A 27974-nucleotide genomic window follows, 5' to 3' on the forward strand; every position below is an offset into this window, starting at 1 on the left:
CCTAAGTTATCTAGGCTTACTTATGAACTGTTAACCCAGCAATCAGAATGTGGTTACGAATATTGATAAACTCTTTAAAAGTTTTGTTTTTTTGTTTTATGTGGCACACTTTCCAATCAAGACAATCTGGCAAAGTGATGATGTGAAATTTGTTTGCTGTGTGTTTAATAGCATGGTGGAAAATATACCATTTGACTCTGTTTTCAACCAAATTATAGCGAAGCACTTTAGGGTTCTGAAAGCACATGGTTTATTAATACCAGCATGCTTCATAATGTATTTTTAGATGGGAAATGTCAGATATATAATACCATGTTTCCACAGGCTCACACTATTTTAAAAGCAGTAGATAATCTGCTTCAATGGAACAATATTTAAAAAAAAAAAACTTCCAAGTTGGTTTTTGTTATACAGACAGAAAGTGAAGTCTCTGGGCATACATTTGGCAGGAGAAAATATATAAAGACTGATTTTACATGCTGTTAATACCCACTTTAGTGTAGGTGTTCAGTGATGAGCAAGTAAGTATATCAAAGTTAGCTAAAATAATCAGGGCATATAGAATTAATTAAATAGCCTGCTAAAAAAAGATGACCTTTTCGTAGAAAAAGAACACTTGAGCTCCTGATCACAGTTTTGTCCTGTTTAATAAAACTTTTCTTGGGTTGTAAACATGCTCTCTCTTCTGAATGTCATCGTAGGGCCATAATACTGTGCAAAATTACTGTATTCCATCCCCAAGTGAAAAATAGGAGTGCCTTTCATATACATTTCCCTTAGTTGGGAAAAGAAAGCTTGTTTAAAAAAAAAGATGGGAGACATCTTTCTAAATTTTTATGCAATACTGTTTTTTGGAAATCATTGCAAAGGTATATGTACTTTTAAAAGGTTCAAATATATACTTTCAAAAAGGAAATCGGTATACATTTTACAGACACCAGATTAAACTCCTAATTTGTCAGGGTCTAAAAGTGGTGGTTATTATTACATGGCTCGGCATTTTGTACGTTTTAAAGACTTTGTATGTCCAGGAATTATACCCATTAATGACTTGTTAACAAATACTTTCTAAGTACTTGCATCAGAGTAGCCACATGGTTTCTGGAGAGCTCATTTCTCATAAATTATTTGTTATAAAAAGGCTCAGGTACTGTTGTCAAGCTGGTAAATTATAATAGTTGTCGTTCTGCAGGTTGTAAAAATTTTCTGTATTAAAAATGTACAAACATAAAAAATGTACAAACTAAAATGCTTACTTCTTCTGAAACTGAAACAGAGGCGAAAGGAAAGATAGCATACTGTCCCATATGCATCTATAGAAGTAAAAAGGAAGAGGGCATAGATTTTTGAAATGATTTAATTGTTATAGCACAGATAAAAATATTTACCCAGATGATGACTTCTAACAATAACAAGAATGTGAAAATAATTTTTTTATTGCTTTTCAGGCAATCATAATCAAAAATACATGTTTCTTTTAAGCTGTTGATTTCAGTACCCTCCTTTGCCTACTCAGCAGGTGCGAACAGTCCCATTTGGTAATGCAAATGTTAGTTCATCCTCGAATACATATTAGAATAAAAATTATTTCTGTCCTTCCCCCGCGGCCCCCCACCCACGTTCTTAATTCTGGTCCTAAGTGGATTTGGGTTGGAGGAGCAAATAACCGATTTTCAGTGGTATTTTCCATTCAGGATACTGAAAGATTCCCATGAAATATGATCTTTAGGTTTTTCATTCATCTCTAAGATCAAATATCCAGTTGCTTCTACTGGAGAGAAGAGTAGACTTCTCTGCGTTGCTGGCCATGATCCAGCTGGAGAGAGTGCATTGACTCTATGGAGCACATATTGCCTCATAAATGTCTTTCCCCCAGGATTTTCTCTCCCCCAAGCAATTAAGCAGTCTAGTACTTAAGAACAAATTCCCTGCCTGGGATATCAAGATCAAGAAACTTGGTTCATTCATACAGTTCTTGGAAATCAGCTGGATGTTTGATAGTTATCTGTGGCACACTTCCTAACCCTTGGAACTATAGGGTGGATTGTGGTCTTCAGACGATTTTTCAAATCAACGCAAACTAACCAGTTAAGTAGGTTCTGAGCCATAGGTTTGAACAGCATTTGAAAATGAAGGCTCGCATTTTCACCCCTCATGGTCATTAAATGTTTACTGCAGTTTTCTTTTTTGCAGACCCGAGCTTGTGAGTGACAGATTAGTTCATCAGTATTACAGAGCTCCTGGTTGATGTTGTTTTTTTTCCCCCCTCATCTCAGGCAGACGGGTCACCGTGTCCAATCCTCCTTCTGGCACTGCTGTCCCCAGAGGACCCTTGGCCAGCCTGCCATCTTGATGCACAGGCCTCAGGGTCTGGGCTGGCTGCGCGTTTCCTTATACTGGCTTCTGCAGATATTACAGAACAGAGGATATTAAATTAGTTGTTAATAAAAACAACAGATGAGGCAAATGAGATAAAAATATTTATCAAGCATATCTAAGAGTTTGCTAGGAATGGGGAGAGACACCGCCGGGTAAAAGCGCCCATGGGTATGCTTCCAGGGGTCATGGCTGAGGGGTCGGCAGAAGAGCGGAGAAACCATCCTTGGTAGGACAGGAAGCACAGTCCAAAGCTTTTGCAATTTACCTTACCAGTAAAATGGGTATTTTTTTCCCCGCAGGGTAAATTTAGACAATTCAAAGTGTTTAAAGGGGGCACGTTCGGAAGTAAATGCAGTTATTTGAGACAGTGCTCGAGAGTGTGTCCTAATGGCACGGAGGGAAAGTGCCTTTGGCTGAATAGGATTTCGGTGCATGTTTTCTCATGTGAAGCTTTTAAAACCCCAAAATATTTCATTGTTCTGGTTGTAAAGCAGTTTTGCATGTGGGTTTATTTATACCCTGTTCCCGAGAATGTTCAACATGGCTCTCAGAGCAACGTGCTTAACTAGTCCATATTCAAGCTGAAAGGGAGTGGAGGTGGCCCAGGGAGAGGGGCCCCCAGGGTGTGTAAATAACACACTTGCTTAGTCTCAGTCCGTTTCCACTGATTTTCATGCCCTTTCTATAAACATTAAACCTTAGGGCTAACCTCACCCTGTTTCACACATGCCAAGCATAACTCTCGTATGCTCTAAAAACTCATTTTTGTAGGTGTGACTGCCCTTTTCATATGAAACCAACCTATCACTTCACCAAATTTATATATGTTAGTGAGGCGAAATTGTTGTTTGGATTTAATTGAGAATCCTGTTTTTGAGGGCATTTAGGCGAAGAGTATACAGTTTACTAAAAAAAAAAAACAAATTAATGAAGGATTATTCTTTCTGAATACGAAATGGTGCTAGTATTCCTTTGTAAGGAATTTGTACTGTGGATTTGTACTATGTCTTTCTAATGGACTCAATACTCCACTCAGAGGAAAGTTGGTGTTAGCTTTTTGTATTCTACTGGATGAACTCAATTTTTATTACCTTTCAAATATTTTTAAATTGAAGTTCAGTATGCTACCTGAGCAGGTGTTTAAATGGTAAAGCCAGTCCTGCTCACTAAAGTAAGGGTGTATCCGTATCGTAATGATACTGTACAATAAGGTCAGTATTCATACTAAACCAGAGCAGGAAAGCTGGTCTTGAAACCATACTTTCTTTTCTGTTTTTAAGATCAATTAATGAAACTCCCTCTATCCAAGTATACATTTCAGTGCTTAAGAATTTAAAGCTTTTGGATTCACATCGCTAGAATATAGAGAGAGGTTGCTGGAACACTGAAATATGCATGTTCAATGTAAGACAGTTTGAATATAATGTGTTTCATGTATATCAAATCTGTGGTACTTGTTCAGGAGACAGGTGAAGGAAGGATCCTTTTGTTGACAGTCTCTTTGCTTATGTAAACTGCATTTTACCAGACAGTTGAAAGCATCTTTCTGTTTTCATCTTTATTGTTTGCCAAAATTAGAATATAACTCACGTGCCTGCAAATATTGAAAAGCTCCACTCTCCCTTGCATTGTGATATCATACAAGCTGTTGCTTTTTTCTAACACTTGATTGAGTAAAGGGTAAGGTTGTGAAAATAAAATGCCAATATCAAAGGATCGGACTTGAAGAAAAATAAGCAAAAAGGTAAATATTGACCATAATCTGAACACTAGCAGAAAATTTAAATGACACAACTTTTAAACTCATCTGTATTTCGTGGCCAAACTTTTACCTGGGAGATAGGAGCTGCTCTCACTATAATTTCACACCTTCATTTATGTTCTTCCTTTTCTTTCTCCCTGCCTTCCTTCCTTTATGGGGGGGGGGGGGGCGCAGGGAGGAGGTGAAACGTATGCCCAATAGAGTAAATTACTGAGTCAAAACTTGCTCTGGGATCACATGTCAATACTGTGTTGAGTCATGTTGCCTTGAGCTGGTCCAAAATGATAATCAAGATATGTGCCAGTTTTGCCTTTTGCACAATTCTTCTGAACCCTAGACTGAAGAAAGAGCGGTGAGAACCTGTCATTACATTTCACTAAGAGTCATTTTTCTTTCTATTATTTTCTTGCTCTTCCCACTTCTACAACGTAAGCCAATTATAGGTGAAAACTGCCTAATTTTTATGGGATACATTCTTCCTGTTTTGCTCTCTGCTTGTGCTGTTTTCTTTACTCCAGCAATAAATGACCACATTATTGTTATTTCAGAGCCACCACTCCTAAATATAAAACCATTTTATGCAAGGGAGGGCAAAATACTTGAAAGCATTTCTGATTATTAATACTAAAGGCAGCTCTCGAGGTGTTAAACCAGTTATTTTTCAAGTTGGTTGGCTTCAGAAAATAGCTTTTTGTTTTATCACTGGCTTTAAACCCCCCATGATATGAAGCACTCTTTCTTTAAAAGACCGAGATTAGCTGTTGATACTTGGTACTGATTCCGGGTGAACTGTAACCCTTTTCCCTTCAGTCACATTTTTCTAACCATAACAACAAGAAAAAAAGAAAAATGAAGATCAACAGAATATTCTAAATTTCACCTCTTTTCCGTCCTCCTTACCACCCCCGCCCCCGTGCAAGGGGGTGGCTTCTTTCCGTGGGAAAAGATGCCCGTACAATTCCCAGCTCCCCCCTCTTAAGGTCAAAGATGCAAATAAATGTGTCCACACCTTCAGTGAAGGAAAAGGAAATAGTTACTCAAACGCACTGCTCTGGTATTTTGCTCTTTTCCTTCACTGTCATTTTCCCCTCAGCTTTCCCTCTCCTCCCCGCTGTAATCCAGAGTCAGTGTGATGAGTAATAAGTGAAAAGTGAATCCTCGTGGGCTGCCCAGGCAGCAAAGGGCACCGGAGAGAAAGGCAAGACCTAGAGCAAAACAAAGCAAGACGGAGGCAGAGAACTGACCGACACTCTGGATTCTGTAGTTAGTGTTTTTGTTGTTTTGTAAGCTGATGTCGTGTCGTCTGGCGATTTTAGATCACCGAAATAAGCAGAGAAATGATTACTTTAGGACAAGACAAATACAGTTTTAAAACAAAGCAAAAAGGAGAAGGAAAAAAGAAAAAAAAGAAAAAGAAAGAAAAGCTTCACAGTGTTTTTGCCACGGAGCCGCGGAACACGAATTTCAAGATTAAGGACCCCTTTATTTGGGGAGCTTTCTGCGAGTTTAACCAGTGCTTAGGTGCTGTGGAAGAACAGCCTTATTAAAAGGGATGTTTCCCGTGGCTAATATGATGCTGACTCAGCATGTTTTATAACTTTGATTGTTCATGAATAATTACAAAGTGTTTCAAGAAGAACACATCTATGTCTCACACCTAAGACCTAAACACTTGCAGAAACCGATCTACTTTAAAAAGATTAAATACTTTTTCAGTGGTGTTTTTCGCATTGATCAGTACTCAGACCAACTCCTCTTATTAAAAACAAAGTGCATCATTTACAGAGAGGTTCGTTTTCAGTGCAGAATTCAGGTACAGATTTTTTTTTAAATGTAATACTTTATTATTGAGAGTAAGAGGCAAAATACTACACCAGCAGAGAGACATGGATGTCAGAAACCCTAGTTGATATTGAAGGTATGTTAAAAAAAAAAAAAAGTAGATATTTCTTAAATTGTCAGTTGTATTCTTTGAAAATTGGACGCCAGCGTGGGCAAGAATGGGGCCAGGTACACCGTCCTAGGCTATGGCGGGTCAAAAGACAGATAGAGCCAGTTAATTTTGTGAGCCTTAAATAATACTAGAAAACAAGGCTCTCTCAACCTTTTAGACAAAAGGTTGAGAGTTGGGACAAACGTAAACCCCTGCTTAACGTGCACGAATAAAGCCAAGAACATCAAGCTCATTTCACTTAGTGTCAGCCCTGATGATTCATCATTATGGTCAGAGCAAACTCTGGTCTCTGGGCTGAAACAATTTTATCCATTTTTTTTTTAAACAGAATGTTCCAGCTTGGATCTTATATCCTTAGGGTTACAATATTGAATTCTGAATCTGGAAACTTAATCTTGCAGCCAGATTTGACAAGATGCTGGTTGAACGGGAGGCAGAAGTGATTGTAGGATGAAATGCCCCAGGTCAGAATTTGGGAAAAGAAGAGATTTTCTGGAAATTTGGCTGTGTTAGAAGAACCCCAAATTTGAAAATTTCTCACTGCTCATATCAGCAGATGGTGTTCAAGGGTCTGAAAAGTACATCACTGGCTGTATTTATTTTCTCCGGTTCAAATCTCTCTAACAGAGTTGATTTTCATACATTTGAGGTGTATTTCGGAGTGTTTCACTAATGTTGCTAATGTAAAGGCGTTCATAATAATATTCAAAAGGTTTCTGGGAGCAAAGATGAACATTATTGTCCAAATCCAAGGCAGTTATACTGTGTTTCTTGGCAAAATGCGAATACTTGATTTATTAACTAAAGTTGTTTCTTTAAAAAAATTTTTTTTATAATGTTTATTTATTTTTGAGAGAGACAGACACAGTGCAAGCAGGGGAGGGGCAGAAAGAGAGGGAGACACAGAATCCCAAGCAGGCTCTATGCTCTGAGCCTTCAGCAGAGTCTGACGCGGGGTTTGAACCCAGGAACTGTGAGATCATGACCTGAGCCGAAGTCAGACACCCAACTGGTGCCCCAAGTTGTTCCTTTTTTGAAAACTTTTTCCATGTGTAAACGAATCTATGCGTAGATTTCCAGGGACTAAAGGATTTGGAGTAAAAATGAAAGTGAGGCAATGTAATTAGTGAACACACACACCCACACGCACATGCACACATACTCCCTAGACATTGTAGAATACTTATTTAACCCCTAGTAATATAAAAATATTTTAACTGTTTTCAATTTTCATGCCTGAAAAAATTATGGTAGGTGCTTATTTAAAATACTCTTCATTTCAAGAAAGTTGTTCAAGCAAATGGAAAAACACTTTACAACTTCTAGAAATCAACTGTAGAAATTTGAGTACATAGTTGATCACTATACTGAAAAAGGATGATTATTCTGGTAATGATGTTGCCATTACATGGTATGGTAATTTCCTTCCAAAAACAAGGATGCTTTGTTTTGCATTCTACTCCCATTTCAGAGCTACTTGCTACAAGTGCTGAAACATACCAACTGGGATTGTTTTCTCTCTTTCTACCATTATCCATCAAATAGGAGTTAAACAGCTAGTTCAGGCGAAGAGTGGAGCGTCTGAGTAGAACATGAACGTGAGCACAGTTGTTATATGCATGCCATCGGGACAAGGCACCTAGTAGAATCCTAAGAGTCTTTTAAAATTTTTTATTAAACAAATTATAAAAGTAATGTGTGCTTATAACAAACAACAGCAACAACACAGAAGAATATAAAGTGAAAACTGAACTACTCCATCATTCTACCGTCATCAATAATGTATTATATCGTTCCAGAAATTTTCTATGCACATAGGAGCATAGAAAATCTTCAAACACTCCAGATTCGTGCTGTAGACAGAGTTCTACAACTTTCACATTTTAAAAAGATACCTTGAACATCTCATATTATTACGAATAGATTTCCATCCTTCTCTATAGTATTCCCTTTCATGGATATACACTGACTTATTTAAAAACCGTTCTTTTCTCTATTGAGATCTAACTGACATACAGCATTATATTTGTTTCAGGTGTATGATATCATGATTCGATATTTGTGTGTATTGCAAACTGATCGCCACAGTACCTAACCAGTTCTCTCTTGATGAACATCTAACTTTTCAGAAACAAGTCAGTCTCTGAAATAAGACTAACAAATAGAGGTGTTTCATCCCTCTTGGCACACACAAAAAATTCCGGAATCTTCTAAGCGGAGTTTGCTTTACCAAAAGAACTCGTAGGTAGTGTCTCCTAAGAGAAAGTGATGAGTGATCTTAGAAGAGAGGGATAGCTTTATGCCCCAAGAATACTTATTCATCATTTCGATATTGAACACTCAGGCCAATGAAAGTAGCAATAAAAATCACAATAGTGTATTTAGTGACAAAGAAGTAAGAACAAGAGATAATGACACAGGGAGCCGATTCTCAGTCAGATACGTTATGGCTCTCAGACTTTTGGGTTTGTTTTAAGACACCAATTCAGCTGAACAAAATGCATAACTTATTTTCTCTCATGGGCCTCACTGCTATTTATTAAGATAATTGACAGAGATATATGTTTCCAATGCATGATTCAGTTAGTATACCTAGATTAGTGAAAAAGAGACCAGAAGAAATTCATGGTCATTAATGTCAGTTAAATTCCTGTTTTCTATATTTCATATTGTCAGACTAATCCTTCAACCATGATTCATAGGTTAAATAATGCAGTCAGGAGAAGGGCCGAATCAAACCTAATCAGACATAGCCCTTGAATTCAGGTAATTTAGGGTTTTGGTAAGGTGGACAAAACATGTACTCCTTAAATACTGAAGAGAATGTGAACGTTTCTTTTGGGATATCCTGTGCTCATTCATCTTTACCACGTCACTTCCCGTATACTAAGGAGAAAATGAAGTGGGTAAATGAAATCTTATTTGTATGAGATGGAGGTATGAGCTGCCTGGGCCATCTTTCCCAGCCCAGATTCCCAGAACTGATTCTGGGGAGCTGCTGGTTGGGGGGTGGGCGGTGCATGCTTCCTCCGCTCTCCCTTCTTCCCTACAGAGGCTGGGACAAGTAACCTGGCCAGGAAACAATCATGTGTCATTTACAAGTTTAAAAGTAGCTGGTTCTGCACGTGAAGCTCAAAACTGACTCCCAAAACAAACTGCAGAGCAACGCTTTGGTCTTAGCGCTCTCATCTGAAACCCACAACTCTAAGAAGTTAGGCGCAAATCATCCCTCCCATTTAATGGCAGTGGACACTGGCTCAGAGAAGGTTATAGGTCTTCTTCACAGCCATATTGCCAGTGAATAAAATAAGTGAGTTTTGAACCTAGAAATCCTTTCTAAGGGTTCACCGTTTTCCTCTTTTCCACATCTTAACCCTGGCTGCCCCCTAGAACCACCCGGGAGAACCTTGGAAAAACCCACTGGTATGCAAGGTCCATCCCCAGAAATTCTGATTGAGTTTGTCTGGGTAGGGCCTGGGTAAGGGCATTTTGAAGAAGTTTTACAGGTGATTCTAATGCACTCTATTATAGTGCCTCTTAAATTGCATGAATGTTATTTTAAGTAATAAAATGAAACAATAAAGACTAAACAATGTCACCCCTGATGCACGCTCAGGTGCCCCCCCCCACACACAAAATCAGAAATCCACAGCAGAAGAATCAGTGTGTGTGCGTGTGTGTGTGTTGTATGTTTCAGTGGGAATCTAGAATCTTGTAAGCTTTGCTGAATATCTAAGATAATTTTTTAAAGTTTATTTATTTATTTTGAGAGAGAGAGAGAGAGAGCACAGGAGGGGCAGAGAGAGAGAAGGGGAGAGAGAGAATCCCAAGCAGGCTCCACACTGTCAGCACAGAGCCTGATGCAGGGCTCGAATTCATGAATTGCGAGATCATGACCTGAGCTAAGTCATGCTGGACACTCAACCGACTGAACCACCTAGGTGCCCCTCTGAGATAATGTTTGATAGCATTTTTTTTTTTTTATCCAGAAGAGAGCTAGGTACTTAGCCATCTTAAAAATAACACTAATAATGATCTACCAATTCGTAAGCACTTACCAGGTGCCAAGAACATTATAAACATAATGTAATCCTCATGATATCTTTGTGGGGTAGTTACTGTTACTACCTCCCATTTTAGTAACTAGGAGGCTGAGGAAGTGCACAGGGTCACTTGTCACCTGGACAGCAATTGGCAAAGCTGGATTTGAACTAAGGATGTTGGAAGCCAAGGTGTAAACCCTTTAATCATACATAAAATCACACAACTGAAACATGGCCCTAAATGTTACCTGTGGAAAGTATGGTTCTTAGTATTCTTTCATCTCATGATGAAGGCAGATTGTATTGCAGAAATGTCTTTTGTTTCTCCCCTCTTTCCTTCTCGCCCGTCTCCCCTCCCTCCAGCCTCTACCCTCCTCCTCCTCCTTCCTTTCTCTCTCTGCCTCTCTTTTTCCTCCTCCTCCTCCTCCTCCTTTTCCTAAGAATCCATGACTTATTCATTTCCTACATATGAATTTTATTATTGCTATCATTACCTGTTATGATTGGGCTGTCCGTGGTGGTCTGGGAAATGATTCTGTTACAAAACCTAGAACAATAGAACAGATGATGACTGGAAGGATGGAGGAGTGAGTTGGTGCTCTCTGGTAAAGCTTCCATGGAAGCAGTTGCTCCTATTAAAGAAGGAGTCACCCTGGCCTCCATTTTATTAGTGCTCTGGGAGATGTGCCTTCAGATGCAACAGACCTTAAAGAGAGTGCCCAATGGGTGCTGTTCTGTGTGTGTGTGAGGAACAAAATTCCCATAGACAGTTTTAGGGAAGGCCTGAAAGTTTTGAAAACAAATTTTGTATTATATTTTATATATTATATTATATTTATTATATTATATTATGCTATATTATATGTAAAATGTAGTATATAAATATATAAAATAGAAAACAAGTTTATATTTTATAATTGTCTTCACTATTTGAATTAATGGTCTCAGAAACTCTTGTTTTTACCTTTTAGCTAATTAACATTCTATCTGTACTTTTTAAAACTAACATTCTTGCTTAAATTTGAAATCAGAGTGTTAAATTTATTAGATGGCCTTGTTTTCTCTATTCATTCTTCATAAGAACTCAGCTGAAGTCTAGCCAAATGGGCATTGACACTTCTAAACTAATTTTTATAACTCAATTATATTTCTGTAATTACAGATTATGATGGAGGGAAATCAGTGATTCTATCAAGGAGCTATTTCTTAACTCAAATTTTGTAAAGCTTTTAATAATATTGTGGCATTTCTCCTATATCAATTCTATTTTTTTTTTTACATCAAGCTAAATAAAGGGTACCTTCTCCCCTGCTTAACTCTTTTCAATTAAATTTCTTCCTGTCGAGTGGCATTTTCAATATTTGTGGCTCTGGAGGGGAGAATGGGGCTGAAAAGGAGAAATCTACCCAGTAGTTTAAAACTTTCACAAAACATTAATTTTGTTTGCATTTGTGTGTTAGAGATGTAGGACCAAGTGGAGTTTATTCTTAAACATCTCTTTACCCTTCACACAAAATTCAGTTATGTAAACACCTATAGAGGGTGTAAGGTTAGGAGACACTATGGCGATTTGGTGAAATGAATCACCACCATGGTCTTCAACAGAGTACTTACTGCTTTGCAACAGCAGAAGTGAACAGAATACTTGGTAACGACAACGTTTTTGCCCAAGCTTGTCACCTACTGTAGTGGAACACATCGTCTAGGTTGACCTGCCACCTCTTCCGGACCTACACCCCTCGTTTCCAAGACCACCCTGCATTAAGGGGAGGAGACAGGGTCATTGCTCAGACAGATGAACCGAGTCTCGATAACACCTCCCGCAGGGTCCCAGCAGTGGAAGACGTTGGCTTAAGCTTGTGGAGAGGGAGTAAAAGCCAGGTGCACACCCAGCTACAGAGTCTACAAGGTGCTCTTGGCCCACTTTTCGTCCAAGCCTCATATTAATGCACCTGAGGGGGGAGTGTGCATGTTTCAAAGCTTCACTTCTTGTCCATTTCCTGAACTGTAGACCCTCCTCGGCTCTGTTAGTTAGAAACAGGGACACATAGTGCTGCCTGAAAAGCAGCAACAACAAGATGGTCCAAGGTGCTATTTTATCTTCTTCTGTGCCAAATTCAGAGCACACCAGCCTGATGGGTGGTTTGGCACTCACCATAATATGGGTGATAAACTAACTTTTCCATGTACCTGCATTAGGCCAATCAAATCTGTCTGAGTGCTGAATGTCAAGATATTAATGCCACCAGGAAGTTTGTCTTCCTTGAACAGTGTCTTATAGAAGCCTTAATGGTAACTGAATTTTCTTATTTTACCCATGAACACTGTTTATCTTCAACTCTTTCATTTTCTCTCCTATATTTACCCCAGTGGACCTAGTACATGATAAATCCATGAGTCCATAGTAGTTGCACATTCTTTTTTTTTTTTTAATATTTATTTATTTTTGAGAGAGAGAGAGAGAGAGAGAGAGAGCGTGCCAGAGTGTGAGTGGGGGAGGAGCAGAGAGGGAGGGAGACACAGGATCTGAAACAGGCTCCAGGCTCCAAGCTGTCGGCACAAAGCCTGACCCAGGGCTCGAACCCACAAACCCTGAGGTCATGACCTGAATCGAAGTTGGACGCTGAACTGACTGAGCCACCCGGGCGCCCTAATAGTTGCACGTTCTTATGGCAGGATAGGATGATGGTCATGACCACAAAGAAACAAATACAAAGCAAATCAAATCTGACAATAGGGCGCACACAAAAAAGTGAGGTTTATGCCTGAATGCAAGAAAGTACGCAAGGATAGGAGTTGAAGATTTCGAGCATCAAGATATTTGAAGGTTTCTCACCTCTTCGCACCTCTCTTCCTTCAATATGTCTTGAAGCCATGTTTTTTTTTTTTTTTTTTTCTTCAGTTGGACCAAATTTTGATTAGAAAGAGAGTTTTAAAGGAAACGTTGAAGGCAAGGGACCATGCTACCTCCTGGTTATTTGGTTAAAGTCAGCCCGTGATGTTGATGCCAATTACAGCACAGGGGCTCAAATTATATTTATGAGCAAATGAAAGGGAGAGTGTGTCTCTGATCCACTAGCCATGATTTAAGTTTAGGAAAAATTGTGATTAGATGTTAATATAAAATAAATAGGTGTCCTGTGTGCTCATTTCTTTTATTCTACTGGGGTTTTAGCGGGCCATTAATAAGATCCTTTCTTTAATTCCTGAGTTTATTTTCCCTTTATTACTTACAGAGCTCATTGAAAAATGTGACTTCACATCTGCAGCCAGATAGGCCCATTCATTGCTCTTGACCCTACATTTTGATTTCAGGACAGCCTGCCAAAGGAAAGTTTGGGTCTGATGAAGAGTCCCATTTATGCAGGATTTCTGCCTCTTAAGGGGAATGGGGTATAGAGGGAAAAACTCAAATTCTTTATGGCTGTGGAGGACCATGAATATTGGACTCTTGTCACTTACCAGGATAACACAGAATTTCTCCTCATGTGTGAGAAGTCCATTCGCGTGCAAACATGAGGCCAAAAATCGGAGTTTCCCTGCCTCACTACACCCTTTTTTTTCTGGGCAATCATGTGGCTTATTTTTGCAGGAAATGGGCAAGGTTGGTATCTTATTGGAGTCATTGTCAGTCAGATTCCAAAGGGTTTTGGACAAACTAAGGTCCTGGGATTTTAGTATTTTCAGTCCAGACTGTTGCAGGAACACTTCCTTTTCTTTCCTGTGCTGCCCTTTTATCTCTATCTCTTCTTTGCTTCCTCTCTCCATCCCTCCCTTTCTCTCTCCTTTCCTCCCTGCCTTCCATTTTCCTCTCTGAGAAACTGGCCCATAATCATGTTAGACTAATTGAAGGAGTTCCTAGAGACTCTACAGGTTTAGACTCTTAAAATTTGTTTTACATTTATTTATTTCTGAGAGACAGAGAGAGATAGAGCGTGAGTGGGGGAGGGGCAGAGAGAGAGGGAGACACAGAATCCGAAGCAGGCTCCAGGCTATCAGCACAGGGCCTGACGCGGGGCTCAAACTCACAAACCCTGAGATCATGAACTAAGCTGAAGTCTGACGCTTAACGACTGAGCCACCCAGGCACCCCAGTTTAGACTCTTTATACTCAGCATCTTACCCTCCCCTGCCTCTACTTTCCATAACTCATTTTTTTTCTTAAATGTTTATTTTTGAGGGGATGGGGAGGGGCAGAGAGAGAGGGAGACACAGAATCTGAAGCAGGCTCCAGGCTCTGAGCTGTTGACACAGAGCCCGATGCAGGGCTCGAACTCACGAACTGTGAGATCATGACCTGGGCTGAAGTTGGACACTTAACCGATGGAGCCACCCAGGTGCCCCCATAAGTCTTAAGTCTTTCTAGAGACACCCCCTGGCATGTTTGGGCTCTCAATTATTGCTTCCCAATGATTCCTCTATCACAGCTGTCCCTCTTCTCATTTATATCTCAGTAGAATGTTCTGTCTTGTCCGGTGATTTTGAAGTCTTGAGTTGCCTTTGCTCCATTTAGCTCCCTCTCAAAATTCCTTTTTTGGGAATTTTGTGTGTGTGTTCTTCTACTTGTTTCACTTTAGAATATGCAAATGGGACCTGAAAATTATTATTTTCCATGTTCATATTGATGTCTAAAAGGAGGGGCGCCTGGGTGGCTCAGTAGGTTGAGCAGCCGACTTCGGCTCAGGTCATGATCTCGCGGTCCGTGAGTTCGAGCCCCGCGTTGGGCTCTGTGCTGACAGCTCAGAGCCTGGAGCCTGTTTCGGATTCTGTGTCTCCCTCTCTCTGACCCTCCCCTGTTCATGCTCTGTCTCTCTCTGTCTCAAAAATAAATAAACGTTAAAAAAATTTTTTTTTAAAAGAAAGTGGCTTCCTCACCCGTGATTTCTTACTCGTATTTCATATTGCATTTAATTTAAGCAGCTGTCACCATGATATCCAGTGGATGCTTATTTTTGGCCCCATATGAATGTTGAATTGTAAAAAAAGGAAGGAGAGCTCCAAGGTCCTATTTAGCGGACTTAAAAGACAAAAGAGCAGTGGAAAATGAGGACACAACATTTGTGTTTCAGAAGTTTATATTGACTGGATGTTAAGTTGTATGTGGATCAAATAAATAAGACATGATCAAAAAAAAAAAAAAAAAGCCTCACAACTAAGGGACATCTCACAAGTCCGGTAGCATTTTCAGGGGTTTCATGAAAATATTCCTGTATTTGTTTAGCGGTAAAAAACAAATCTGTTCTACCACTTATCCACCTATACACATGGTCCTTAAAATACTACTCTGGGTGGAAAGCTTGTATTGCTTTACGCTTTAGCAGTATTTTATGCACCACACATCAATTGACTGTGAATAATTTTCATCTTCTTACAGTCTAGGATATGGATTATTCAAATCGTGTTTTAAAACTTTTAATACAAAAGGCCACAGAATATCCTGTTAAACCGGCAACTACACATGTGCTTACAAATTGAAAAAATTAATGAATAAGGAATATAATGAATGAAGAGATTGTTTCGGTACTTAGAAAACAAGGGCATGAGTTTTGACTCCTCTAGTTCATTCCTGAATAAAATTTTCTCAAAATAACGCACAAGTGAAGTTATGTTAATGAACTGTTTTATGATTTATATTTCTGCGGCATAAGCAAATAGCAATATCTGAACATTTGACATCTAAGTGTTTTTTGGTTTTCCTGCTGAATTTAAACATAATAATGAAGAGAATATGTGTATGTATATATGTATATGTGTGTGTGTGTATGCTCATTTTAATGAAATAAGTATTACTCTTCTGCAGACAAATTGAGGGAGAAGAAATACAGACATAATTAGGAAAAGAAAGAGTTTTGGCAGATCAGTAAAAAACGAAGTGTTGATTGTTTGGATGAGTCTCATGCAAAACAGTTATGAGTTTCAAGTTTCCAGTTAGAATCCCTTAATGTTATGAAATACGAATGGTATCCAAAAAGAAAACCATGAAAATGTCAGGGATACTGTCTCAGGACAAAATGGGAAGTTTTCATGGGTGACAGGTTTAGGTTTATGGTTCCAAAATGACCCTAAAGGAAAGTCTGTCCAGCATCCACAGTGAGACTGAATAACATGGATATTTGAATTTCAGGATTTTACAAACACACACGCATGCATGCATGTGTCTTAAGTCAGTTTTCCGTATAGAAAGTCAGGTGCTTGAGTGCATGTTGCAGAGCATCTGGCCTCTTTTTTTTTTTTTTTTAGTGTTTATTTATTTATTTTTGAGGGAGAGAGAGAGCACGAGCAGGAGAGGGGCAGAGAGAAAGGACAACACAGAATCTGAAGCAGGCTCCAGGCTCCGTGCTGTCTGCACAGGGCCTGACACGGGCTCGAACTCACGAACGCGAGATCATGACCTGAGCTGAAGTCGGTTGCCCAACTGACTGAGCCACTCAGGTGCCCCAAAGCATCTGGCCTCTTAATACACAAGAGTAACAGCATGTTCTATAGGCTTGGGCTCCCCCCACCGACCCTACCCCAGGGAGGAGATGGTTGGTGGTGGTGGAGGAATTTAACTCCATTCATTCCTCGGTGCCATTTACTGCCCTGGGTAATCTTCATCTCTTTTGTCTCTCCTAAAGTCATTTGTGGACTTGGCTGAACAAACTTTGTTCACCTGGAATTCAATCTGAGGCTAATGCAAAGGCAGACCCATCAATTATGTTAGTGCCAACTCTTCTTCGTTAGTCCCAATTTTCCTTTGCTAATTGAGAATTGAATATTTAAAAAAACATTTTATCTTATTTTATTTTATTCTATTTTATGTTTTAAACCCATCATCCCTTTAGCCCACCCCCTCACTCACCTCCCCTCCAGCAACCCTCAGTTTGTTCTCTGTATTTAAGAGTCTCTTATGGTTTGTCTCCCTCTGCTTTTATCTTATTTTTCCTTTCCTTCCCCTATGTTCACCCATTGTGTGTCTTAAATTCCACATATGAGTTTAATCATATGGTATTTTTCTTTCCATATATGAGCGAAGTCATACGATTTTGGCTTAGCATAATATACTCTAGTGTTCATCCATGTTGTTGCAAATGGCAACATTTCATTCTTTTTGATGGCTGAGTAACATTCCATTGTATATGATTCTACCACGTCTTCTTTATCCATTCATGACTTGATGGCCACTTGGGCTCTTTCCACAGTTTGGCCATTGTTGATAGTGCTACTATAGACATTAGGGTGCATGGGCCCCTTTGAATCAGCATTTTTGTATCCTTTGGATAAACACCTAGTAGTGCAATTGCTGGGTCCTAGGGTAATTTTATTTTTAAATCTGAGGGACCTCCATACTGTTTTCCAGGGTGGCTGCACCAGTGTGCATTCCCACCAGCAATGCGAGAGGGTTCCCCTTTCTCCACATCTTTGCCAACGCCTGTTGTTTCCTGAGTTGTCCATTTTAGCCATTCTGACAGGTGCGAGGTGGTATCTCATTGTGATTTTGATATTAGATTGAGAATTGGATAAATATCGCATCATCCCTTCAGTAAGGCATGGGCGCTCTGAGCTGCAGAAGGGCCCGTGGATAAGAACGGAGAAGCAACAGCCTGGAAATAGGAGAGGTAGGGGTGTGCTGTCATGGGGGCAGAGGGACCAGCAGCTGGCAGCTTCCAGGGGAGAGAAGGGGCCAATGGAAAGGAGAATGAATTATGCCTGACCCAGAGGGAGAAGGGATGGGAATTTAAGCAAGGAGACGTAGTCACCGGGACCAGGGTGCAAAGGGAGCGTTTAGACACAGAAACAAGGTGGTTGTCTGATTACAAATCACAGGGCACAGGGACAGAGCGGGACTAGAAGGCTGACATACATGAGTGCTCTTTATAGTGCCCATGACAGACGTGGTGAAGTAGGGTGATGACAATGGCCACCTCAGAGAGTTACTTGGAGGATTAACTAAGATCATTCATACAAAGAGTGAAGCGCAGTGTTTGGTGCACAGAGACCACTACTATGCATTCTCTGTTTTTATGATTGTCATCCATTGACTTATTGTGCCTTCCCTCTCTACGGGAATTTTCCTTGTGGAAGAAATGGAAATGCCCCTCCACCTCTGCCTTCTGTGTGTCTATCACTCACCACACTTCTTGAAGCTCCTTAGCCACTTGGCTTTCTTTTTTAAAAATAAATTTTTAAAAAAATGTTTGTTTATTTTTGAGAGACGGAGCATGAGCGGGGGAGGGGCAGAGAGAGAGAGAGAGAGAGAGAGACAGAATCTGAAGCAGGCTCCAGGCTCCGAGCTGTCAGCACAGAGCCCAATGCGGGGCTTGAACTCACGAACCGCGAGATCGTGACCTGAGCCGAAGTCGGCGCTTAACCGACTGAGCCACCCAGGTGCCCCACAACTTGGCTTTCTTGACCCTAACCTTATATTCTTAGTTTTCTCACCCCTCATTCTATTTAACTTGCTGCTTATTTTTTCTGCTTTCCCGAAACAGGCATTCCCCAAGATTCAATCCTTGGTTCTCCTCTATATTCTTCTATATTCTCATCACCTTCAGTAACTTCAACTAGCATTTCTCTGTGTATCTGTTGACCATATCTACCTGGATACTTGGTTTTCCCCTTACCAGCATCATGTTGGAGCCTAAACAAGTCTTTCCTACAAACCCACTCCACCTAAGAGAATAAGGATGAGCACTTATTAAACTCTCACTGTGTGCCAGATAGTGTTCTTAACTTTATGTGTGTATCTGACTCAATAGAAGTAAGCAGCTGAGCTGGGATTCAAACTCAGGCAGTCTGACTCTGTGTTTGTTCCTCTTGACCTACTTATATCTGCGGAGTAGGCCCAGCCTTCCATTCACCTTGGCTCTTCCCTCTCCCTCACCTCCCACATTTAATGAATGGACGGAGCTCATAGGATCTACCTGGGTTGGAAATCTCTTTGTCTAGTCTTGCTTCCTCCCTCTCTTTCAGACTTTTGTTCCTCTCACCTGGACTACTGAACTAACAACTACCCTCTAGTCTCTCTGTTCCACATCAGTGGCCTTCAAACATTTCTACTTTCAAATACATTTTACATGAAAGCCCTAAATGTACAGCAGACAAAGGCAGTGGAGCTCTGATGGAAGTTGGGGAGGAACCCAGATTCCCACCTGCTCTGTGCTGACATTGTCCTCCATGGTAGCTCCTGGTGCCTCAGTGGAAACTTTGGGGTGTAGAATCCACTACTAAGCCAAAATATTGGATAATTTATTTATGACACAGCTCTCAGTGGACTCTCCCCACCGCCCCCCCCATCCCCCAAAACATTCCATGGTTCAAAGACTTGGTGATGAGGTCATAGGGGCCCCACCCTCTTTTCAAGTTCGTTTGTGTTCTTTCATTGCCCCCACCAGGACTCTAAAGTCTAGTCTAGATGAACTAGACTATTACTTCCTTTTCTCAAACATCTGCAGTTTCTTTCCTCCATGCCTTTGACTTTGCACCAAATTTCTGTTTATTTAAATGCTGTTCATTCTTCTGAAACAACAGCTCCTCCAGGAAGCCTTTGCCCACTGGCCTAACCATCTGAACCCTGAGAACACGTTGTGCCTCCTTTTGGCATCCACCTTCTGTTTTGTGTTAGGATTATTGTAAACATGTGTTCTACTTCCCCTTTGATGGTAACCTCTCAGGGGTTGTCCTTGCTATATGCTGTGGTGCCAACACTAAACATACAGCCTTAAACCAAGACCCACCGAACACAAATGTATTGCATATAGTGAAAACAATTTAGTCATTTGGTAAGTATTTGGGGATACTGGTTAAGCAAAGTTTTAGGCCCTGGGAATACGAGATCCCAGCTTTTATGGCATGGACAGCGGGTATGGACACACGTGAGCAGATATGATAAGGTCCTCCTCTACAGAAGTATACATTTCACACGGTTTTAGACGTTGTAGAAGAAAGAAGTCATCAAGTCCAGCTGACCCAAGTCCCTTGTTTTGCTCAAAGAGATGGAATGATTGGACCAAGGTCAGTGGCCAAACCTGGGTGAGAAAGACCCCGTTGTCTGGGCATTATGTCATGGCTTTTAGGCCACATCTGATTGGCCCCCAAGCATAATATCTTACTGGCTTGGAAAAAGGTGTGAAACAGAGATTCTTCTTTGCAAGATTAACTTTATATCCTATTTTCTCTTCCACTTTTTACTTATTGAAAATTTTTTAAACATTTATTTACTCTTGAGAGAGAGAGACAGAGAGACAAAGCACGAGCAGGGGAAGGGCAGAGTGAGAGAGGGACACAGAATCTGAAGCAGACTCCAGGCTCTGAGTTGTCAGCACAGAGCCTGATGCAGGGCTCGAACCCACAAACCATGAGATCATGACCTGAGCTGGGTTGGACGCTTAAGTGACTGAGCCACCCAGGCGCCCCTCTGTCCATGTTTATAATGATTGAGTCTTTTCTATTTTCCTCCTTCCCTCCCCCTCTCCACCCCTGCCTGCCCCCACCCCCACCCCAAACAATCATGTGAACAATGTATGTAGTTATGTATTGCTCTACCACTCATCTCAGTTAATAAATTACCCGTGACATCACCTAGACCCTGAAACGTCCTGAGGTTAGGAGTCAGGGAAGGAATCTTCTCCCATATTCTTTATCAGGTACATTCTAGCTTGAGCTGTCTTAAGTGATTAAGGTGTGCTAGAGTGAATTTTAACAACTCAGGGAGATGGGGTTGCAGGCACTCCCAAAGAGAGAGGGAGCTTACGTGATACGTAACATGTCTCATGTTCAAAAAACATACGTATATCTAGACATAGGTACATTTTGATATTTATTGAGATTTCATGGGACACATAGAAATACATTAGAAGATCTGAACATGTATAAATAAGCATTGAGAGGCTCTGTAAAGTATTTTTAATGCAAGGGGAATGTGAGAAACATTTAGGCAGTAAGCATGCTTTGACGTTAATTGTGTTAGTTGTTGAAGGGTGAGTTGGAAGGAAGCAAGGGAAGAAAGGTGGACCGTTATGCTTAAAGACCCAATGGTGGAAAGCTCAGTAATGGGCATTAGAGGGTTATCTATAGGAGACAGGTGACAGAGTTGAAGTAGTGGGCATTTGGGGGTCGATTCTAATAACATTTCCGCTTTACAGACTTCTCCACGTGACATTTGAAGAATGTTGTGGAAGGTTTCTGCACTCTAGCCAGATGAAGGAATTCCCCATTCTTTGTCGATCTGTGCAGTCCCACTGGATATATTTGCTTATAAGCTATTTGAGGCAAGGGCCATATTTTCCCACAGCCTCTAACACAATGCTTTACACACAGTAGGCACTCAATAAGGATTTGTCAAGCGTATGAATGCATAGGGTTTCCATAAAGGCATGATCCAAGGCTGTGCAGGTTGTTGTTCCTCCATTTTTATTGCCATTCGGAACTTACAGCTCCCCTAGCAACTATAACTTGTACCCCTCGAGCATATGTGGTATTTAGTATTTCTGTATGTGGTGTCAACTTTCATGTTGTAATATACTATATATGTAACTGGTTAACTTACAGTTGTTTTGGGAACCACAGGCTTTTTCCCATCTAAAATAAGCCCTTGCTAGCCATCCTAGCCTATGAAGAGGTAACATTCATCGCATGATCTTTCCATGCCTAACTCTCTCCCCCTGACCCTGGCCCCCCAATTTGGTAGACACATCCAGTTACAAACATATGTTTTAGTTATAATGACAAATCTGTGCTAAATAACCTTTTTGCTAGTAGCACTATGACATTAATATTTCTTTTTTATATTAAAAGTTTTTTAAGCTTGTTTATTTTGGGAGAGAGCATTTGCACAAGTGGGGTAGAGAGAAGGAGAGACAGAATCCCAAGCAGGCTCTGCACCATCAGCGGGGAGCTGGATGGGGTCGAACTCAAAAACCATGAGATCGTGACCTGAGCTGAAATCGGACGCTCAACTGACTGAGCCACCCAGGCATTAATATTTCTAAAAGCCACTTTTATACTTACTATTATTTTGTCGGGGGTACTTTTATATTATACGTGTATTTTGAAAAAAGGGATCAATTCAAGAGATGGTCTGGTTATGTGAGAAGGTCCTAGAGACAATGACATAGAACAAATATGTTTTCTTCTCCTTGTGCAACCAAAGATGAAAGATAATGGCTTTGTTTGCCTAAAGTAGATACCATAACTTTTCTTTTTCTGTTCATAATTACAAAAATTTTGACAGTTTCTTGAAGCCAAGAAAAATAACTACACTTCATCTTAGTTCTTCTTGTATTTATTTATTTTATTTTGAGAGAGAGAGAGAGAGAAAGAGAGAGAGAGAGAGAGAGAGACAGGGAGAGTGGGGAAGGAGCAGAGAGAGAGAGGGAGAGACACAATCTTAAGGTGGCTCCATGCAGAGCATGGGCTCGACACAGGGCTCGACCTCATGACCCTGAGATCATGATCTGAGGTGAAATCAAAAGTCAGAGACTTAAGCTGTTGAGCCACCCAGGTGCTCATTAGTTCTTCTTGTAATTCAGCTTTATGAACAGAAAGCCAAGGAAAGGGGGCAGTGTGCTGGTGGGGGTGTGGTATTAAAGGAAGTCTTAATATCCTCTGATATAAGTCAAAAATGACATGTTCCATATTCTTTGTTTGAATAGACTGATAAATGAATTTATACCTAAGTGTTAATATGTGAACTACCACATAGCATTTATAGTTCATTTATAGTTTAAAAGGAATTTCATGGTATTATAGTATATTAACCTTCAATATTAATGTGATGATAGAGAGTTCACATTGGGTAGGTGGGAGAGATGTCTCTGGGTGAATAGTTCACTCACCCCCTCAACCCATACCACATAAAAGGCCACTTCCTCTGCCCTTATGCAATGCTTGTACTTGTTAGTGCCTGTATGGTTTGCAGACAGTTTAAAAATGACCGCTTATGGGTCTAGTAGCACTCAATTCCCGTACTGAGACAAAAGATACTAGAAAGATCATTTTGCATCACAGCCAGTTTTGGGTTTTTTTTCTCCTTTTCTTTCTGTCTTTTTTTTTTTTTTTTTTTTTGCATTAGGTTAGAGTTCATAATCAGAGCTGAAGACCGTTCAGTGATGATTGATTAATTAATTCATGTGATTTTTATCGGGTACTGGCTATGGGCCAGGCACTACATAACGTATGAGAGAGAGAATGATAACCGAGATAATTGTGGTCATCGTCCTCATCTAGATTGCTGTGTACATAAGGAAAGAAATGAAAAACCAGTGAAAAAGAAAGAAAAATACTAAACTGTAGTAACTACCAAGACGGGAATAAAAAATTTTGCTAAGATGGTGAATTATGATTGGAGGTGTAAAACCTACTTTCGATGAGGGGTTAGGGGAAGGCCGCGTTTAAGCTAAGTTCTGAAGGTTGGATGGTCATCTTGTGGAGAACAAGGATGGTGATGGGGTAAAAAGAGATGGGGATGATGCTGATGGTAGAAATGATGGTGGAGTTGGTGGTGGTGATGTGATAATGATGACGGTGATGGAGATCATAGTAGTAATAGGGATTAGGAGCCATGATGAGGATTAAAACTACTCTATGGTAAAAACAACGGAGCTACATCATGTTACTCTTTGACATTTTGCCAAAGAAGACCTAGAAATAATAACAATTAGAATAATATTATATAACTTATCTAATTTTACCTTTGCCTGGAACAACGTACCCTCAAAACTATACCTAGACCAAGCAATAATTCTGCAACTTTTGTATTTTCTTTTGTAGCTGATGAATCATAGAAAATAAAACAAAACAAAACAGAGTGACTACTCTCATCCTGTTGTTCTGTAGGCAAAATCCAGGAGTTTTGAAAACAGTTTCTTTCTTTTTATGTATTTATTTTTAATGTTTATTTATTTTTGAGACAGAGAGAGACAGAGCATGAACGGGGGAGGGTCAGAGAGAGGGAGACACAGAATCCGAAACGGGCTCCAGGCTCCGAGCTGTCAGCACAGAGCCCAACGCGGGGCTCAAACTCACGGGCTGTGAGATCATGACCTGAGCCGAAGTCGGATGCTTAACCGACTGAGCCACCCAGGCGCCCCGAAAACAGTTTCTTAATACAGTACTACCTTTGCCTTGAGGTCAATGATTGACAAGTATTAGGGAGAAAAATAACATTTTGGGGGCAGGAAAATAATTACTGACCTGCGGTTTTGTTAATTTATTGATTTGATCAATTTCTATAATGCACTAAGTTTATTTTTCTCTTCAGGGAGAATTTCTGAATATTTCCTGATGGTTATCTCCTCCTTCCCTGCCATATGCTCTTCCCTCTTTTCCTTCTCCTTCTTCTCCTACCAAATCATCCTTAGCATCGACATGTGAAGGTTTCATTGAGGAGCAGGTTATTAATGCTAAGTCACATCACAAGAGATGGTGTTTTAAAATTGGCTGAGTTGCTGTTAATTATATGCACTCTTACTCATTATCTATGGCAGAGCACTTAGGGAAAGCCAGCACATTTTATTTATCTTTTGTTTCTGAATTTGAGATTTAAGGACATGGAAAGAATCTCAGTTATTTTGTTAACTGGAAAAAGCGAGTTATAAAACTAATTTTATACTAAGTGCTTAATTTTATATTCTGAAATCTATATTATACTATGAAAACATAAGATGCATGTATACATAGTTTTATATGCCTACAAAGGCCATCAAGATAATAATAAGATGTTAATCTTTTAAGAGTGGGATATTTTGAGAAAATTTTCTGTTTTTTCTTTTCCTAAATTCTGAAATTTCAGTGAAAAGGGATACTTTAGAAATAAACTACGAACAAAACATTAACTTGTTTTGGCCCTTGGCCTCGTATTCCTAGCCATTTCGAAAATAATCAGAGATTTGGGTGAACAAACTGTGTTCTCTTTTGTTGCTTTATATTAGCATTCACACACAAAAAAGGAAAGATCTGGTGTCTTAAAAGAGGACAGTGGTTAAATATATTAAAGGTAATAGATCATGTGACATTAAAATTACATTTTCAAAGAAATTGAATAACCATTATAATTCGTCATGTTATGTGGAAAAAATTAGTTTATGTAGTAAAATAAGAATTATGTAAAAGCAAAAATGTATGTGTGTAGGAGAAAAGACCACAAATAAATAACCATAATTTGGGCCATGGCAATTTCTAGGTGTGGGGAATCATGTTTCTTCATTTTTCAATGACCAGGTATCCCCTTTAAAATGAAATATATAAACATTATTATATTAAAAAAAAAAAGAGTCAGAACAAGATGACCCAGAAAGGAATCATTCAGATGTTTTGGTGAAAATAACCCTGGAAACATGTTACTTTTCTCTGTGTTCATCCAGTGGCTCAAGTAAACAATAGCAAATAATACCATTGAATTTCTCAGACACTGTCTAAACTCTAGAGAAATTCAAAGAAATCTCAAGCTTCAGGGTTGGACTATTGGATTGTCTAACTGGTTATAGCTTGGACGTATTATTGTTAATATGATTATTAGACACGTTACCAACTCAGTGCAATTGATCAGGAGAGTTCAAACACATCAGGAAGCCACAGGAGAGTTTCCTAAAGACTTGCTTACATACTTCCATACAAATGGAATACGAGTCAGCTGTATTCACCTCAGTGCCCGGTTCAGCTGCCGGACAAACCCACTGTATGAACTGACCCAATCGCTTGGGTGTCCTTGGACCTCTGGCTTAGGGGAAGAGAACTGTGGGCTGGCAGCGTCTGGTACAGAGGAGGCCCTCAATAAATGGGTGACTGGTCAGGGGCAGCTAAACGCGTCTGATCCCGACTATATCCCATCCCATGGTTTTAACCGGAAAGTAGGCGCTTTATGTGTGATATTTACATGAATGTTACCTGCCTGGGGTAAAAAGGTAAAAACGGAAGAGTAATTGTGTTAACAGTAATAACAAGATACTGAAAATCATGGCTGCCAATTACTGTGCACCTGTGTGTGCCAGGCCCCCGCAAGCCAGGCCTTCAAGATCACCAGGGGCGCCCCCCACCCCCCAGTTGCTAGAGGACTTGTCTTTTCCTGATGGTTATAACATGGAAAGAAACACAATGGCCAGGCTCTCGGCTCACGTGATGTCTAATGCCCTTCACCGCCTCCCCCCCTGCCCCCGTCCACCTTTCCTTTTAGTCTGCACCCTGATGGTGTTCCATCTCTGTCCGAGGCAGATGAGATTCAAGGTGAGAGAAAGAACAAATCCTGTAAGGTAATTCTGTCACTCACCTCATCTTCATAATCTTCCCTGAGCTTCCTCTGCGGCTCACCCCGGTATTGATCGAGTCACAGGCTATAGCAGACCGAGGCAGGGGGCTGGAAACCTTTCCGCGCCACCCGCGCCAGTGCGCCCGTCTCAGCTCCGAGAAGAAAAGCCTGCTGTGAAAACAATCAGTGCATTCGCTTTAGATCTAAGTGATTCCAACTAGGTCGATGCTTCATGCTGATGTGTTGAAAACATTTAAAAAATTTCTCAGAGTTTGATTTCCACTGGAACATTATGGCATGTGTCTGCAGTTGTTATTTTCCACGAACGCAGCCGACGACTGCTTCCTGCCACAGCACACGAAAGCAGTGGGGACACGGAGGCTTTTTGTCTGCGTGGAGGTTTACTGCGAATGCTTTTTGGGGAAGAGGGAGGAACACGTGCCCAGGTTTGGTTGATAAGCCGCGTGTGATCTTGACCGACAGCGGTAGGGGTTTTTGTTATTGTCTGTTTGGCTCCTGAAGTGAATGTGAGCCAGGGCTGACCAAGTACAAATGCGGGCAAATGGACAACTCCCCGGTTTGGTGTTGAGTGTTGAGATTCTTCTCTCTTTTGGCACAGACTTTTATGAGGCCACTTAACAATGACGTCAAGAGTGGCTTTCTCTTCCAAAGGATCCATCGGGTCTCTGCAAGTTTAGGTTTATATTCAAGAATAATTGGAGCTCCTCATCACGTCTTGGCATCCAGTGGAAAAGAAGCATTTGCACAGATATCCTTACCCAAATTAATATTTATTTAATGTCTGGTGGGCACTTGGGACAATATTTAATGGTGGAAGGCACAATCACAGATTTTTTCCACCTGAAAAATAATCTGTAAAGGACAGGAACTCTGTACCAACATTTCTGTGGTTTCGGGGACGTGACAAGAGGTGGGAAGTCCACTTTGAAAGTGTGGGGGGTCAGGGGCATCCATAAACTTATTAAATCTGATCACGTTTCCAAATTCCTCGTCCTGGCTATTAATAACAGAGCCCAGATTTGTTAAGAACAAATCAAAACAAAACAAAAACAAAAAACAAACAAAACCCCCCACAAAAATCTGCAAACCACACCTTCCTAATTACTTTCCCTTTGTTTGGAGATGCAGTCAAAGGACTGACATTAGGGCTTTTTGTTTTGTTTTGTGTTGTTTTGTTTTGTTTTGTTTCATATAGTACCCCCGGAGATCTGTGGCTGAGTCAGAGTTAGAACTAGGTTGTTAAGTGTTCCGTCTGCCAAGTTCTATAAAAACTATGCGTGTCACTTCAGCTAAGTTTTCTTTGCAATGCCATGGTTTAAATCAAATGTTGGGGTTTTCTTCTAGGCATGAACTCTCTGGGGTTGTGTTACCCTGTTTGCTGTTTACTGTCAAGATGCTGAGAGAATGTTCTTATAATGATCCAAGATGAAGTGGCAAATGAATGCTCTTCTTCAGGTATTTTGTTGATTTTTCAAAATGCCTGCCAATAGGAAAATTTCCACAAAACTGTCATCTGAGGGTTTGCTGCATAAATCTGGGAGAAAGCCTTATGGTGTTTTCTTTAGTGAAATGAGTGAGATCCTAAGATCCCCT

At 40.3% G+C, this 27974-nt stretch overlaps 1 protein-coding gene and 1 long non-coding RNA gene across 2 annotated transcripts in view; one reads left to right on the top strand and one right to left on the bottom strand.

Moving 5' to 3' along the window:
* Positions 1 to 27974, top strand: part of POU6F2 (POU class 6 homeobox 2) — a 487233-nt gene that overhangs the window by 1136 nt on the left and 458123 nt on the right. The window lies entirely within an intron of this gene.
* On the bottom strand, positions 2153 to 27502 carry LOC113602982 (uncharacterized). The gene is made up of 3 exons (XR_003424490.2): positions 26382 to 27502; positions 10633 to 10685; positions 2153 to 2403 (listed from the first exon to the last, which is right to left on the bottom strand). It is a non-coding gene; the product is annotated as an uncharacterized LOC113602982 (long non-coding RNA).

Source organism: Acinonyx jubatus, chromosome A2 (genome assembly GCF_027475565.1).
Source record: "Acinonyx jubatus isolate Ajub_Pintada_27869175 chromosome A2, VMU_Ajub_asm_v1.0, whole genome shotgun sequence".
NCBI lineage: Eukaryota > Metazoa > Chordata > Mammalia > Carnivora > Felidae > Acinonyx > Acinonyx jubatus.